Consider the following 17,955-nt stretch of genomic DNA (forward strand, 5'->3'; position numbering starts at 1 on the left):
AGCACTGATTCGATAAGAATGAGTTGCCATCAGTCAGGATTTGGCCCAGAAGCTGCCAGGGCGAATTGCAGAAGTCATGAAAAAGAAGGGTCAACACTGTAAATATTCAGTCTTTGCATAAACTTGATGTATTTTTCAAAAGTTTGGAAACTTATGAAATGCTTAGAATTGTACTTCAGTTTACCATAGAAACATCGGACTACAAGAGCGTTGGCGTGCACGCGAATATGACTTCATAATATGGTACCCTTTTTAAGAGCAGAATATTAGAGGGATAGTTTTGAAGTAGTATTAGACCAAACTACACAAAAATGTTGTGCTGTTTGGTTAATAGCTAAGAGACTAGAGCTGACTAATCATTGAGGACCTCATGAGGGGAGACTCTCCTCCCGCCCCCCCCCCCCACCTCACCACTGACTGACGGCTTCTGTCTCTGCCTGTATACACAGCGTCCGTCAGTAATACAGTGGACGCAATGATTGGTCTGCTGTATTCTGTCTTAACTGCTATTCACTAAATTCCGTTTGGTCTCATACCGCAATCATGTCCCTATAATATCCTGCTCTAAAATAGGACATCACTTTCAAATCTCCAAATTTATGGACGTAATGAAAGGGGTTTCCCTCTTTATTTGTCAGTGGAAAACTGCCAGGAAGAGCTCTCCCTTTGGAGGACTCGGTGTGCCTTTGTATCATACAGAGCCATTTATTTCAGTGGGAGCTGTGTAATGCTGCATTTCCGCTGTAACACCACCAGTAGGCGCCGTCACAATCAGTCCATTGACTGCTGGACAGGGGTTGTTCAAAATCACCATCCCTATTAAAGAATATGTTCACCTTTTGCAACAATGTTTTTTTTAATTGGTCTATAAAACGTGAATCAACTTTGCAAATAGTCTCTCTAACAAAAAACAAACCGTGCAATAAGAGAAAAAAAAATTATTTGCAAAGTTCCTCAGACTCTTTATGTAGATCACGTCTATTGGTAAAGGGGAAAATGGTCTTTTAGAGTTAAGAATAAAATAATTGATTGCATCTTCTGGATAATGGATTTTGACCACATTGTTGGGCACCCAGTGCATTAAATACTGTCATTTACTTTCACATTTGTCCACTGGCATTCCAAGCAAAATTGCCAGGTTGGGTGATGATGCGAGGGTGTCAGTCTCAGAAAAGGCAGCCCTAGTGGATACTGATCTCCCTAACAGCCGGGAGAACAGCCCAGCTAGTAGTCGGCGGGATGGTAATGCAGGTAAGCCAAGACAATTGATAGTTGTAGGGGATTCTATAATCAGGAAGACGGATAGAATAATTTGTCGCCAAGACCGCCTCAACCGAATGGTTTGCTGTCTCCCTGGTGCCAGGGTTCGGCATGTGGTGGAACGGGTGGACAAATTGCTGGGAGGGGCTGGTGATGATCCAGCTGTCGTGGTCCATGTCGGTACCAATGACAGAATAAATGGTAGGTGGAGGAGCCTTAAGAATAATTTTAAAGAACTAGGCTACAAGCTGAAGGGAAGGACCTCCAAAGTAGTATTCTCAGGAATACTGCCTGTGCCATGCGCATCACAGGAAAGACAGCGGGAGGGGGCGTGGCTTGGCTGTTGAACCGAATGGCCGCGTGAGACTTGAGCTCCGGCACCATCCACAAGTTAAAAGCGTCTTAAGCCTCCTAAATCGGTCTGCCACACATTGACCGTCACCCAAAGTGACAGGGAAGCCTGCAGAATGCCGAGACGCAAGAAAACGGTAACAAGACCGGCCCGGCTTACTGATTTTTACCCGCCGCGCCATCCGGGAAGAAGGCAAGATGGCGGACGGACAAGATCACAGAGGGGATCATTGTCATCTGAGCCCGCAGCACACTCACCGACTCAGCCCTCAAGCGCAGCACCGACTCCTCGACGGAGTGCCTCGGTCCCGGTGCTTGACCCTCTGCTCACGGACACCCGTGAGGAAATTGAGCAGCGCGGCCGGAGCCCAAGAACATGTGAGCGCTCCCCGGCGTCTGCAAGGCCGGATACTGCATCCCCCTCGCCGACTTCGCTGGGATCTGAAAGCCCTGAGCGACAGAGAAGAGGAAGACCCTCCAGGGACACAGCAACTGATCAGGTAGGGGGAAATATACCTCATGAGTCCCCTGCTTTAAAAATAGGATTAGAGCTGAATTCTCTGCCCTCCTCAGACTCCCCTGTTACTGAACTTTCTATGAAGTTAATGCTACAAGCCCTCAGTGCTTCCCTACAGAGTGGGTTCGCTAAACTACTCCAACCCTTATCTGTAGCGGTGCAAGAAGTAGAGCAAAGAGTACAGCATACGGAGGAAAAAATAAGTGAATTTGTAGCCTCACATAATGAATTAATTGACGCCCATTACGATTTAGAAGATGAGGTCTCACAAATGAAAGCTAAGATGGCGGATCTTGAAGACAGATCTCGTAGGAATAACATAAAATTCAGAGGGATTCCAGAAGATGTCACCACTAAAGATTTGCCTATTTACGTTCAAGAGTTTATCAAAACTATGATCCCGAAATGTTCGCCAAGTGATATTATTATAGACAGGGTGCACAGACTCCCAAGGCCTAAACACTTGGCAGATGAGATACCGCGGGATGTGATAGCGCGAATTCACTTCTATCATATTAAAGAGCAGCTGATGATTTCCCTCAGGAAGAAGGAGGCAATTCCACCCTCATACAAGAACATCTCTGTATTTGCGGATCTATCAGCTATAACGTTGCAACTTAGAAGACAACTGGCCCCAATTACTGGCGCATTAAGAGACAACAAGATTTTATACCGTTGGGGTTTCCCAGTTCGCTTACTTATCCATCGCAATGATTCCCTTCACATAATACGAAACCTTCAGGAAGGAGTGGCGTTATTAAAAGAATGGAACATTCAAGTTTTTCTCCAGGAACAATCTTCAACTCACCATCCCACCAGAATGCAGGAGGACTGGCAAAAGGTCAAGCAACGCAAACAAAGAAGAAGATGAGAGGTCCTTTTCTTCTGCTCCGAATTTTGCTTTTAATTTCCTCTGTTCCAGCTCTCCCTCTTCACGCTCATCACGACTGTTGCAGGCCCACCAAAGGATAAACATGGAGGCCAAACGACTTTGGTGCAGTAGAAGTGGTGTCTCGGTTTGACTTCAAGCTGTTTGAGACTTTTTTCTCCCCCAATAAGTGGAACAGTTTGATCTGTTCTTGTAGTGTGCAGTTCTTTTGTTTATTGTTCTGTTTTTACTTTCTTTTATGTTTCAGCAGCAGCATCAGCACACATACCGGACTTCAAACAGGCTTGTATAAAGTAGCTTATTTGTTCAAAAGATTAATTGAGGGTAACCATGTACCCCGGGTAAGGTTGCTGATAATAGCTACCCCAGATATATTAAGATGGCTTTAAAACTAGCATCATTAAATGTTAATGGCCTCAACAGCCCACATAAACGGGCCCATATGTGGCAGGAGGCTCAATCCTTAGCTTGTGACATTTTCTGTATACAAGAAACGCACTTAGTGTCCAAAGATGCGATGCGGATTCACCATCAGGCTTTTCCACACATATTCCAGTCACATTATAGTAGCAAATCAAGAGGGGTTATGATCGCGATAAAAAATTCAGTCGCATTCCAGCAAATTCAACTCCACGCGGACCCACAGGGGAGATTTCTTATATTGATATGTGTTATTAACAATGTAACGTATACCTTGATTAATATCTATGCTCCTAATAGACATCAAAATCGTTTCTTTCACAAAATTTTTAGGCTTATAACCAAATTAAAAAAAGGTAAAGTAATACTATGTGGGGACTTCAACTCTATAATTGACTCATCCCTAGACACAACAAATCCGGTCAGTCAACGGCACTCGCAGCTAGGTCCACTGCTATGGCAGCATGAATTTTATGACGTCTGGCGTGCCCAACACAGCGCGGAAAGAGATTACTCGTATCATTCCCCTGTCCATAACAGCTACTCCCGGATAGATATGGTTGTTCTAGAGAGAGAGCTACTCCTTAATGCTAGAAGCTCAACTATTGAGGCTATTAAATGGTCTGATCATGCGGCAGTCACCCTGACCTTTAAGGACAACAACACAAGTACCCCAACATATCTCTGGAGGTGCAACCCCTTCCTATTATCTCACTCTGAACACAAACAAATTATAACCAACGAGGAAAGACAGCGGGAGCTCAGGGAGTTAAATGCATGGCTTAAGTCTTGGTGTAGAGGAGAAGGATTTGGGTTCCTAGAGCACTGGGCTGACTTTTCATTGGGGTACAAACTGTATTCTGCAGATGATTTGCACCTAAATGGAAGGGGGTCTGCTGTGCTGGGGGAGAGAATTCTAGCTGGGGTGGCGGAGTGTTTAAACTAGGGCTGAGGAGGGAGGCCAATGTAGGAAATAAAGGGGTAGTTAGGTTAGAGAGGGGTCAGACTATATTGGTGGGGGGAGAAACAGACGGTGGGGAGAGGACTAGGCAACAAGATAAGGAGATCCTTTCGTTACAAAACAGCAGTGAAAATAAAAAGGCCCAAATGTCAAATAATCACATTTCTGATAGTGAAATTGAAACATTTAAAGGCAAGTTAAAGTGTATGTTCACAAATGCCAGAAGTCTAGCAAGCAAAATGGGGGAGCTGGAGGCCTTAATACTGGAAGAAGATATAGATATAGTTGGTGTTGCTGAAACATGGCTGGACTCTTCACATGACTGGGCTGTAAATCTACAGGGTTTTACACTGTTTCGGAAAGACAGGGCAAATAGGAAAGGTGGTGGTGTATGTCTGTATGTGAGAAGCGATATGAAGGTGAGTGTAAATGAGACATTAGAGGGTGAAGATTGTGAGGAGGTTGAAACCTTGTGGGTGGAATTACAAAGGGAAGTAAACACTGAAAAAATTACTTTTGGTGTAATCTATAGACCCCCCAATATAACTGAAGAGATAGAAGGTCAAATATATAAACAGATGGAGCGGGCTGCACAGGCGGGTACTGTAGTGATAATGGGAGATTTTAATTTCCGGGATATTAATTGGTGTCATGGTTCGGCTTCAACTGCAAAGGGGAGACATTTCCTCAACCTGTTGCAGGAAAATTTTATGGGCCAGTTTGTGGAAGACCCAACTAGATGTGAAGCTCTGTTGGATCTGGTCATTTCTAATAATGCAGAGCTTGTTGGGAATGTCAATGTTCGTGAAAACCTCGGTAACAGTGATCATAATATAGTTATATTTTACCTATACTGTAAAAAACAAACGCAGGCTGGGAGGGCAAAAACATTTAATTTTAAGAAAGCCAATTTCCCCAGGATGAGGGCTGCAATTCAGGCTATAGACTGGGAAGAACTAATGTCAAATAATGGGACAAATGATAAATGGGAGATTTTCAAATCTACCTTGGGTAATTATAGTGCAAAATTTATTCCTACAGGTAACAAGTATAAACGACTAAAATTAAATCCCACATGGCTTACACCTTCTGTGAAAGGGGCAATACATGACAAAAAAAGGGCATTTAAAAAATACAAATCTGAGGGTACATCTGCAGCCTTTGTAAAATATAAGGAGCTTAATAAAATCTGTAAAAATGTAATAAAATCAGCAAAAATACAAAATGAAAGGCAGGTGGCCAAGGATAGTAAAACAAATCCTAAAAAATTCTTCAAGCATATAAATGCAAAAAAGCCAAGGTCTGAACATGTAGGACCCCTAGATAATGGTAATGGGGAGTTGGTCACAGGGGATCAAGAGAAGGCAGAGTTACTAAATGGGTTCTTCCGCTCTGTATATACAACTGAAGAAGGAGCAGCTGATGTAGCCGGTGCCAGTGCTGTTAATATATCAGTTGATATACTGAATTGGATGAATGTAGATATGGTCCAAGCTAAATTAAATAAAATAAATGTACACAAGGCCCCGGGACCAGATGGGTTACACCCTAGAGTTCTTAAAGAGCTTAGTTCAGTTATTTCTGTCCCCCTCTTCATAATATTTAGAGAGTCTCTCATGAGTGGTATAGTGCCAAGGGACTGGCGCAGGGCAAATGTGGTGCCTATTTTCAAAAAGGGCACTAGGTCTTCGCCGGGTAATTATAGACCAGTAAGCTTAAAGAGGCTCTGTCACCAGATTTTGCAACCCCTATCTGCTATTGCAGCAGATCGGCGCTGCAATGTAGATTACAGTAACGTTTTTATTTTTAAAAAACGAGCATTTTTGGCCAAGTTATGACCATTTTCGTATTTATGCAAATGAGGCTTGCAAAAGTACAACTGGGCGTGTATTATGTGCGTACATCGGGGCGTGTTTACTACTTTTACTAGCTGGGCGCTCTGATGAGAAGTATCATCCACTTCTCTTCAGAACGCCCAGCTTCTGGCAGTGCAGATCTGTGACGTCACTCACAGGTCCTGCATCGTGTCAGACGAGCCGGCACCAGAGGCTACAGTTGATTCTGCAGCAGCATCAGCATTTGCAGGCAAGTAGCTACATCGACTTACCTGCAAACGCCGATGCTGCTGCAGAATCATCTGTAGCCTCTGGTGCCGGCTCGTCTGACACGATGCAGGACCTGTGAGTGACGTCACAGCGTGATCTCTGGAGAACACGGCTGTGTCTGCACTGCCAGAAGCTGGGCGTTCTGAAGAGAAGTGGATGACACTTCTATACACAACGCCCAGCTAGTAAAAGAAGTAAACACGCCCCGATGTACACACATAATACACGCCCAGTTGTACTTTTACTTTTCAACACGCCCAGTTGTACTTTTGCAAGCCTCATTTGCATAAATACGAAAATGGTCATAACTTGGCTAAAAATGCTCGTTTTTTAAAAAATAAAAACGTTACTGTAATCTACATTGCAGCGCCGATCTGCTGCAATAGCAGATAGGGGTTGCAAAATCTGGTGACAGAGCCTCTTTAACATCAATTGTGGGGAAAATGTTTGAGGGGCTATTGAGGGACTATATACAGAATTATGTGACAAATAGCATTATAAGTGACAGCCAGCACGGTTTTACAAAGGACAGAAGCTGTCAAACCAACCTGATTTGTTTTTATGAAGAGGTGAGCAGAAGCCTAGACAGAGGGGCCGCTGTGGATATAGTGTTTTTGGACTTTGCAAAGGCATTTGACACTGTCCCTCAGACGTCTAATGGGTAAATTAAGGACTATAGGTTTAGAAAGTATAGTTTGTAATTGGATTGAGAATTGGCTCAAGGACCGTATCCAGAGAGTTGTGGTCAATGATTCCTACTCTGAATGGTCCCCAGTTATAAGTGGTGTACCCCAGGGTTCAGTGCTGGGACCACTATTATTCAACTTCTTTATTAATGATATAGAGGATGGGATTAATAGCACTATTTCTATTTTTGCAGATGACACCAAGCTATGCAATATAGTTCAGACTATGGAAGATGTTTGTGAATTGCAGGCAGATTTAAACAAACTAAGTGTTTGGGCGTCCACTTGGCAAATGAAGTTTAATGTAGATAAATGTAAAGTTATGCATCTGGGTACGAAAAACCTGCAAGCATCATATGTCCTAGGGGGAGCTACACTGGGGGAGTCAATTGTTGAGAAGGATCTGGGTGTACTTGTAAATCATAAACTAAATTTCAGCATGCAGTGTCAATCAGCTGCTTCAAAGGCCAGCAGGATATAGTCATGTATTAAAAGAGGCATGGACTCGCGGGACAGGGAGGTAATATTACCACTTTACAAAGCATTAGTGAGGCCTCATCTAGAATATGCAGTCCAGTTCTGGGCTCCAGTTCATAGAAAGGATGCCCTGGAGTTGGAAAAAATACAAAGAAGAGCAACGAAGCTAATAAGGGGCATGGAGAATCTAAGTTATGAGGAAAGATTAAAAGAACTAAACCTATTTAGCCTTGAGAAAAGACGACTAAGGGGGGACATGATTAACTTATATAAATATATTAATGGCACATACAAAAAATATGGTGAAATCCTGTTCCTTGTAAAACCCCCTCAAAAAACAAGGGGGCACTCCCTCCGTCTGGAGAAAAAAAGGTTCAACCTGCAGAGGCGACAAGCCTTCTTTACTGTGAGAACTGTGAATCTATGGAATAGTCACCGCAGGAGCCGTCACAGCAGGGACAGTAGATGGCTTTAAAAAAGGCTTCGATAATTTCCTAGAACAAAAAAATATTAACTGCTATGTGTAGACATTTTTTACTTCCCCTTTCCTATCCCACTTCCCCTTTCCCATCCCTTGGTTGAACTTGATGGACATGTGTCTTTTTTCAACCGTACAAACTATGTAACTATGTAAGGGATTATAACCATCTTTCCTGAATCAGCTGAATAGGTGACCACTATTGATCCTTTATACTATTGTGCCTGACCCACATGCAGCTTGTCCAAGTTTAGGTTTAAAGAGTCTCTGTCACCACATTATAAGTGCCCTATCTCCTACATAAGGAGATCGGCGCTATAATGTAGGTGACAGCATTGCTTTTTATTTAAAAAAACTATCTGTTTAAAATCGCTAATAAAGCGGTGAAGATTTATGCTAATGAGTTGCTTAATGCCCAAGTGGGCGTATTTTTACTTTAGACCAAGTGAGCATTGTACAGGGAGTGTATGACGCTGACCAATCAGGGTCATACACTCCTCTCCATTCATTTAGGCAGCTCATAGGGATCCTTTTAGATCCTTATGTGCTGTCTTATACTAACACATTAACAATACTGAAGTGTTTAGATAGTGAATACCTGTCATTTACAGCGAGATCTCGCGAGATTACGCTTGCTCTGCTGTAACTATCACAGACAGAGTAACGAAGTGCAGGGATTGTGAATAGACATCCTGTGGAATGTCTATTCACTGTGTAAACACTTCAGTATTGTTAATGTGTTAGTATAAGACAGCACATAAGGATCTAGCAGGATCCCTATGCGCTGACTAAATGAACGGAGAGGAGTGCATGACGCTGATTGGTCAGCGTCATACATTCCTCTGTACAACGCCCACTTGGTCTAAAGTAAACATACGCCTGCTTGGGCATTAAGCAACTCATTAGCATAAATCTAAAAACGCTAATAAAGTGGTGAAAATCGTTTTTAAAAAAAACAAAAAACGTTACTGTCACCTACATTATAGTGCCCATCTCCTTATGTAGGAGACAGGGCACTTATAATGTGGTGACAGAGTCTTTTTAAAGTGGGTGATTTTTGTTTTTTGCTTTATGAAGCCTATTTTATTGTCTAAAACGAAAGATTGTCACTATAACTAAGGGTTAACCTGGATTGTACAGCGATAAAACTCTGACTCACAGGCAAAGTCAGCAAAATTCAGATGTGTTTTGTCACTCACTAAAGGTCCTTATACACGGACCAATGATCGGGGAAATGAGCATTTACATAATCGCTCGTTCCCAATCAGTGCTCAATAAAATGGCCACTAGTTGGCAGCACATCTTTCTGTGTAAACCAGGAGACGTGGTGCCGACACAATGGAAATGTATAAGGGCAAACGATCGGTGTAACATGCACTCGTCCCCATACATGACCGATCATTGCTCTTGTGAAAGGAGCAAATGAGCACCGATTAACGAGCTATCTCCTTTCCACGGCCCATATCAAGCACTGTAAAAGGACCCATGGGCTGTCGTGTTGCACATCAGCAGTCCACAACCACCACTGCTGAAAACTGCTTGTATTCTGCTAATGGGGCTTGCAGGAAAGAGGTGGGATGTTTGAACACAGATAATGTAATATCATCTTTTATCTAATGTGTTCTATTCCAAACACATATTGCAGGACAAATCTTCCCTTCGGTTTGGAGACATCTCTGAGGACACCATAAGGCCTTGTTTACATTGTGCATCTATTAGATGTGTTTTATAGCAATGGTTGGCTGTATGGGTGTATTTAGCGTATTTATTAGCCAGGTCTGAGATTTAAAAAAAAGGCCCCAAATCACCCCTGATTGATTTCAATGAAAGGCAGAGGCCTTTTTTTTTTTTTTCCAAAACGATTTTTGGCCTCTTATTGGGAAAAAAAATGTAGCAGGGTCCCCCACCATCCCCCAATAGTGTAGCAGCATGATTCAGTAGTAGTTGCAGTATGCCTGACCCTTCTGTGATGCGCCCTCTGCTGGCTGGCAGCTTACAGATCGATACTGAAGGAGCTCACCGTGGCTGTCATTATTTGACAACCATTATGTGCTTTCATTTTGTCAGGGGGGTCAGTGATCGCCTCTGCCAAGACAGATGGGGCTGAATGCTGTCCGTTACAGCATCCCTCTCTAGGCATTCAGCAGCTGGTGGAAGAACTCGAGCACCAAATTCATGCTGTGCAGGAAGAATGATCTAAATGGCCTAAATTTTAACCGCCGTGGCGACTATTTTATATTTTTTTTTTCCCCAATTCCTGCCATAGACATGACCGTGTCTGCCAACAAAATTCTTATGTCCATGGCCAGTTTTGCGAAGCAGTAGCCTGAATATGGCAGAAACGTCTAGAGATCGCTGTGGCCTGCATTTGTCCAGAAAGGTAGATGACCACTAGTCTCCATTCATAGGTAGTTCATTATCTTTTCTATTTAGTTACTATAGTTTTTATTTTTAACAAAACTTGACTGAACTACACCTATGATGGAACAGGAAAACTGAGTTCTTAGTGCCAATGGGAACGTAGACTATGGCATCACTATTGCGGTATTTTTTTTTTTCTATGCTGTTTCTGTTGCTTTTTGACATTTTGAATACTGGCCCGTGTTGCACTATTCTCAAAAATGAAAACCCTGACTGATCCAACAAGATTTTGTCTAAAGCAGGGGTGCACAAATAGTTGCGCGCCCTGCTCTACTGGACAGATATAAAGCTGATTACCTGCCTGTGCAATTATCTGCATGTCTGCCACATGTCCGGCCATCCCCGGACTAAGAAGCGATGCTCACTGCTCTATGGCCTGACTGTTCTGACAGGCTGCTTGTTGCCAAGCAACCTAACATCTCTTTGGGGATCGGTCGATCACTCAGTGTAAGGGACCCGCCTGCTTGTCCCATGTGTCCGCTCACATCCTGGATGAAGAAGTACTGGACGTTTTGGTGGGCTGGAAAACCAATCTAAATAAACTTTGATCGCCACCGTTGGAGGAGGAACCCGGCTGTCATTAGACAGCCGAGCTCCCGCTGCAGCCTGTACGGGACACCCATGCAGGGCCTTGATTAGGCTGCCGTGAAAAGGTGGCCTAGAATAAAGCCCCTTAATGACCGCCGTGAAAAAAGTTATCGATGGTCATTAAGGGGTTAAATAATGGGACAAAAATTTATAGCTATCAGAACGCTGAGTGGCAAAAGTTTTATTGTGGTCCCTTGAACTAGAACAATATGGCAAGGTGGACCTTAATGGAAGAAGAATTCTAAAATTGGTTTATTCCATGGCATGTTGTGGAGGAGTTCATCACACAGCTTTGCATTATCATTGAGCCAGGTAGACGGGTTTCAGAACATCTCCTTGGGGACCTTCTGTTCTATCTTCTGGGATATTTCATGTATTTCTTCATAGTGAAGTAATACATTAACCGTTTGCTGACACTGGCATCTTATAGTACTTTTGACTCGCAGTATATTTCCGGATATGTAAACGTGGTGGATTTGCTCATTATATACAGTGACTTCAACATTCACCCAAGTGTTAAAAGATAATGTCTCCAGATGTAGGAATGTGCCTCATTTTCCCAGCGGTTTTTGCGCTGACTCAAACCTAAAACAACTGTAACAATCTTGTGTGGATAACATATGTCCCACAGAGGTAGTTTGGCATTAAAAGAACACAACAGGCAAAACGAATCCTGTGTTTTGTTTAGTGCAGGGCCTGAGCATGACGGGGATATTATCTTTTGGCTCTCCTTGAATCGCTCTGTCACGCACCAGACCCTGCGCTAGGCCTGGTTTTCCCAAGTGTTTGACATGACATAAAACCAGGGCTACAGCAACTAAAATTGTCCAATATGTGACCAAAAAAAACATTGGCTCCTAAATGTTTCAACTTTTTTTTTTTTAAATCTATAGCCCTTTAGACATAGATATAAAACAACATTCTGTCTGCCTGTAGTTGCCACTAGAGGGAGCATGTGAGCTTACTTATTTTTATTGAGTTCAATGTATGCAGTAAGTGCTTATCCTCCCTCTAGTGGTGGCTGCAGGAGGCCAGAATGTAGAGCACACTGTTTTCTGTAAACCCTTTGGTCAGTCACTCAATCCACAATCTACTGCAAACGCTGCTTCTGGTCAGTCCACAGTCTACTGTAAACGCTTTATTTTACATGTAATGATGTTAATTTAATGGCAACTAAAAAAATCTCATGTGGCTGCTACTTATTTTTTTACTTGGGAACCAAAGGTGCCCAAATAATATATTTTTTTTTCTTTGGAGAGACTCTTTTGAAAGCTAAGAAGCTAGCTGTGACCTAGCCTAAGTTAGAGCAGGTTAAAGTTATAGCTTCACATGTTTTCAGCTCTCACTTCAGCCTGTGTGGAGGAGGAACTTTTATTGACTCCGCGACCCGGAAGTATACCTGCGTCCTAATTGCGGCGTCAAATAAGTTGCACCAAGCACTTGCGTGCACAAACCTCAATTAAGTTTGTACACTACTGTACCTATCCTGTCCGTACCCTAACTTTAGTGTAAAATCAGCTGACCGCTATTCTAAGCTGACCTCTTATTTGATTTCTGTATATTTTCTTTAGTTGTAAAATCTTGTTATAGTGTTCAGGAGAGCAGAGACATTTTTAGAGAGGACCTGACAGTAAGTTGGTCTGTCGTACCGAGCACTGAAGGGCATCCAACAGCTTGTATTATAAAGTAAGACAAACAGTGCAAGTTTTTTTTTTTTTTATGAAAAACACTTTTAAATGTTCTCTTTAATAAAATACATACAATGCAATAATAATTAAAAAAGAAGTCTGCAGGATATGTTTTTTGTTACTTTTGCACTCCTGTGCAGATTTATGCAACAATTGTGTTATCGTATTTTGGGACTCCAGTTTGATCCTTACACCACGCGGCACACTGCTAGGGTACGTCCATACGGGTAAGAAAAGCCTGCGGAATTTGTTGCAGATTTCACCCCTTTCGTTAAAAGGAGTGAATTTGCGGTGAAAATCTGCAGCATAATTTGACCCGCTGTGAATTTTAAAATCTGCACTGCAAGTCCATTTTCCGCAGAGTGTTTGTAAAATGGACGTGGCAGTGAAGAACGGTGACGGCACGAAGAAAGATCACAGCCTGTCCCTGGTATCTCTTCCCCTGTAGAGCTTCTTCCAGTGAACCCAAGGGGGAATACAGGAACATTTCTTGGAGGATATGTGCTATGTGCCACATTTTGGTAGGGGGATTTTTATTTTTTAACTAAATTGATCAGATTCGCAGTTGCTCGTCAGATCGGACCATTTATAGTCTCCATGACAGTGGATGTTTCCTGGCATCTGGATCGTGGAGATATTTGGTTCTGGTGAATAAGTGGAGATATGTGCATGTAGAACTGGGTATGAACTCTGAACATCTTGGACCTCGATTATACAAGGAGTTGTGCATCTCAGGCCCTGCTTGGGTCAGACTTAACTACAACATACGTTTTTATGCATTTTTTGCAAAATCTTACTGGTGAAAAATTACATAAAGACATCCCTGAGTTTAAAGGGCTGGGTGGCATTTTCACATGTGCCAGGTGTCTACTTTCAATAAATATCAGTATATAATTTTTTTTAAATTTGACTTTCTAAATAAATGTGTTTAGATTAGGCTGGAGCAGGTAGCATCACCCGTCATTCATAACACTAACTGGAAATATTGTTCCAAGAGGATCTGCAGCACGATGCTGCACAGCAGTGGGACATCTAGGGTAATGGCAGGGTACTGACATTGTGGAAAGGAGTAGTAAACTGCATTACACTTCAGCTGTGATCCCGTACTGTCATAGTTATTAAAGTGTAGCTAAACGTTTGACAAACTTCTGACATGTCATAGTGACATGTCAAAAGTTTGTATTGGTGGGGGTCTGAGCACTGAGACCCCCACCAATCGCTAGAACATAGGAGCTGAAGCGCTCGTGTGAGCGTTCAGCCGCTTCGTGTCTGTTCGGCTTTTTCCGGAAATAAATGTATCAGTGTACGGACTCAATAGAAAGTCTATGAGCCTGTACTCCGATACATTTATTTCCGGAAAAAGCCGAAACGAAGCAGCTGAACGCTCACACGAGTGCTTCAGCTGCTTCGTTCTGGCGATTGGTGGGGGTCTCCGTGCTCAGACCCCTCCAATACAAACTTATGACATGTCACTATGACATGTCAGAAGTTTGTTGAACGTTCAGCTACACTTTAAGCCAATAGCGTAACACTCGGCATCTATCAAAGGGGGTTAACATTGTTTGCATAACATCAAAATTTGCCATGTGGCCCACACCATCGTGGTTGCTATTTTATCTCAACGCGATACTGTTTGTTCCTCACGAACAGGGGGGGGGGGCCCTAGTGTTACATAGTTACATAGTTAGTACGGCTGAAAAAAGACACATGTCCATCAAGTCCAACCAAGGGAAGGGAAAAGGGAAGGAAAAATTTCTACACATAGGAGCTAATATTTTTTTGTTCTAGGAAATTATCTAACCCTTTTTTAAAGCAATCTACTGTCCCTGCTGTGACCAGCTCCTGCGGTGACTATTCCATAGATTCACAGTTCTCACTGTAAAGAAGCCTTGTCGCCTCTGCAGCTTGAACCTTTTTTTCTCCAGACGGAGGGAGTGCCCCCTTGTTTTTTGAGGGGGTTTTACAAGGAACAGGATATCACCATATTTTTTGTATGTGCCATTAATATATTTATATAAGTTAATCATGTCCCCCCTTAGTTGTCTTTTTTCAAGGCTAAATAGGTTTAATTCTTTCAATCTTTCCTCATAACTTAAATTCTCCATGCCACTTATTAGCTTCGTTGCTCTTCTTTGTATTTTTTCCAACTCCAGGGCATCCTTTCTATGAACTGGAGCCCAGAACTGAACTGCATATTCTAGATGGGGCCTCACTAATGCTTTGTAAAGTGGCAATATTACATCTCTGTCCCGCGAGTCCATGCCTCTTTTAATACACGACAATATCCTGCTGGCCTTTGAAGCAGCTGATTGACACTGCATGCTGTTATTGAGTTTATGATTTACAAGAACACCCAGATCCTTCTCAACAAGTGAATCCGCCAGTGTAGCTCCCCCTAGGACATATGATGCATGCAGGTTGTTGGTACCCAGATGCATAACTTTACATTTATCTACATTAAACTTCATTTGCCAAGTGGACGCCCAAACACTTAGTTTGTTTAAATCTGCCTGCAATTCACAAACATCTTCCATAGTCTGAACTATATTACATAGTTTGGTGTCATCTGCAAAAATAGAAATAGTGCTATTAATCCCATCCTCTATATCATTAATAAATAAGTTGAATAATAGGGGTCCCAGCACTGAACCCTGGGGTACACCACTTATAACCGGTGACCATTCAGAGAAGGAATCATTGACCACAACTCTCTGGATACGGTCCTTGAGCCAATTCTCAATCCAATTACAAACTATATTTTCTAAACCTATAGTCCGTAATTTACCCATTAGGCGTCTATGGGGGACAGTGTCAAATGCCTTTGCAAAGTCCAAAAACACTAAATCCACAGCGGCCCCTCTGTCTAGACTTCTGCTTACCTCTTCATAAAAACAGATTAGGTTAGTTTGACAACTTCTGTCCTTAGTAAAACCATGCTGGCTGTCACTTATAATGCTATTTATTGTCACATAATCCTGTATATAGTCCCTCAATAGCCCCTCAAACATTTTCCCCACGATGGATGTTAAGCTTACTGGTCTATAATTACCCGGGGAAGACCTAGAGCCCTTTTTGAAAATAGGCACCACATTTGCGCTGCGCCAGTCCCTTGGCACTATACCAGTCACTAGAGATTCTCTGAATATTATGAAAAGGGGGACAGAAATAACTGAACTAAGCTCTTTAAGAATTCTAGGGTGTAACCCATCTGGTCCCGGGGCCTTGTGCACATTTATTTTATTTTATTTAGCTTGGACCATCTCTACATTCATCCAATTCAGTATATCAGCCGATATATTAACAGCACTGGCACTGGCTACATCAGCTGCTCTTTCTTCAGTTGTATATACAGAGCTAAAGAACCCATTTAGTAACTCTGCCTTCTCTTGATCCCCTGTGATCAACTCCCCATTACCATTATCTAGGGGTCCTACATGTTCAGACCTTGGCTTTTTTGCATTTATATGCTTGAAGAATTTTTTAGGATTTGTTTTACTATCCTTGGCCACCTGCCTTTCATTTTGTATTTTTGCTAATTTTATTACATTTTTACAGATTTTATTAAGCTCTTTATATTTTACAAAGGCTACAGCTGTACCCTCAGATTTGTATTTTTTAAATGCCCTTTTTTTGTCATGTATTGTTCTTTCGGTAATACATTTTCTACCGCATTTATCATAAAATAGAGTATATAGATGGGCTTTACACATTATGATTAGGAAGCCATGTCGGAAATAACTGGTTAGTGTATGTGAAGAGCAGCCGACAATTATGAGATGCTCATTTATACCTACAAGGAAAGGTTTAGTTCCAATTCTATTTTTTCCATAAGAGATAATTGCTAGGCTCAGCCTGCAGTACCGCGGGATATGCCATAAATGTCTGATAGATGCGGGTCCCGGCTCTGGGACCTTCACCTATCATCAGACTGGGAGGGGGGGGGGGTCACCCGATCCCGTCTGCCTGGTGAGGTAGCCGCCGACTGCCGCATCCAGTCAGCAGATTAATGGAGAGGCCTGCCAAACCCACTTGATCACATGACTTCCCATTCCGGTGACAGGCACGGGTCCTAGAGGTAAGACCCGCATATATCAGACATTTATGGCATATTCTGTACATATAACATAACTCTCTTAGGCCCCATGCACACGACCGTAAAAACTCCCGTAATTACGGGCCCATAGACTTCTATTGGCCACGGGTACCTCCCTGTATGCTTACGGGAAGGTGCCCGTGCCGTTGAAAAAGATAAAACGTCCTATTTCAGGCCGTAATTACAGCACGGGCAGCCCATAGTCTATGGGGCTCCCGTAATTACGGGTGACTACGTGTGTGCGCCCGTAATTACGTGGGAGCGTTGCTAGGCGACGTCAGTAAATTGTCACTGTCCAGGGTGCTGAAAGAGTTAAACGATTGGCAGTAACTGTTTCAGCACCCTAGACAGTGGCTACCGATCACAATATAGATAAAGCTGTAAAAAAAATAAAAATAAAATAAGACGTACATACTTACCCAGAACTCCCTGCTTCTTCCTCCAGTCCGGCCTCCTTGGCTGATGTTACAGCCCATGTGACCGCTGCAGCCAATCACAGGCCAATCACTGGCTGCAGCGGTCACATGGACTGCCACAGGGAGGTCTGGCTGGATGTGAAGAGAGGGACGCGTCACCAAGACAACGGCCGGGTAAGTATGAGTTTCTTTTACTTTTATTACTGAAAGGGCTGTCCCTTCTCTCTATCCTGCACTGATAGAGGAGGGGTTGCCGATTAGTGCAGTGCAATTTTGCAGCCAAAAACGTGGCCGTAAATACGGGTGACACCGGTCCTATATTTACGGGCACGGGTCCGTAAATACTGGCGCATTACGGGTCGAATACGTGTGACCAAGGACCCGTATTTACGGGTGTGCAAAAATACGGTTGTGTGCATGAGGACTTAGGCCCCATGCACACGACCATGCCCGCAATCACGGCCGGCCGACGACTGACAGCCGCATTTTCGGGCCGTGCTCCCATACAAAGTATGAGAGCACGGCCCGCAAAATGCAAAAGAACGGACATGTTCCATAATTCCCGGAACATTTCCACGGCACGGACACACTTCCGTAGTGCTACG

At 43.0% G+C, this 17,955-nt stretch overlaps 1 protein-coding gene across 2 annotated transcripts in view; it reads left to right on the plus strand.

The window, feature by feature from the left end:
• Positions 1-17,955, plus strand: part of DNAJB12 (DnaJ heat shock protein family (Hsp40) member B12) — a 61,804-nt gene that overhangs the window by 10,143 nt on the left and 33,706 nt on the right. The gene's annotated exons all lie outside the window — the stretch shown is intronic.

This window comes from Rhinoderma darwinii, chromosome 11, assembly GCF_050947455.1.
Source record: "Rhinoderma darwinii isolate aRhiDar2 chromosome 11, aRhiDar2.hap1, whole genome shotgun sequence".
Classification (NCBI taxonomy): Eukaryota; Metazoa; Chordata; class Amphibia; order Anura; family Rhinodermatidae; genus Rhinoderma; species Rhinoderma darwinii.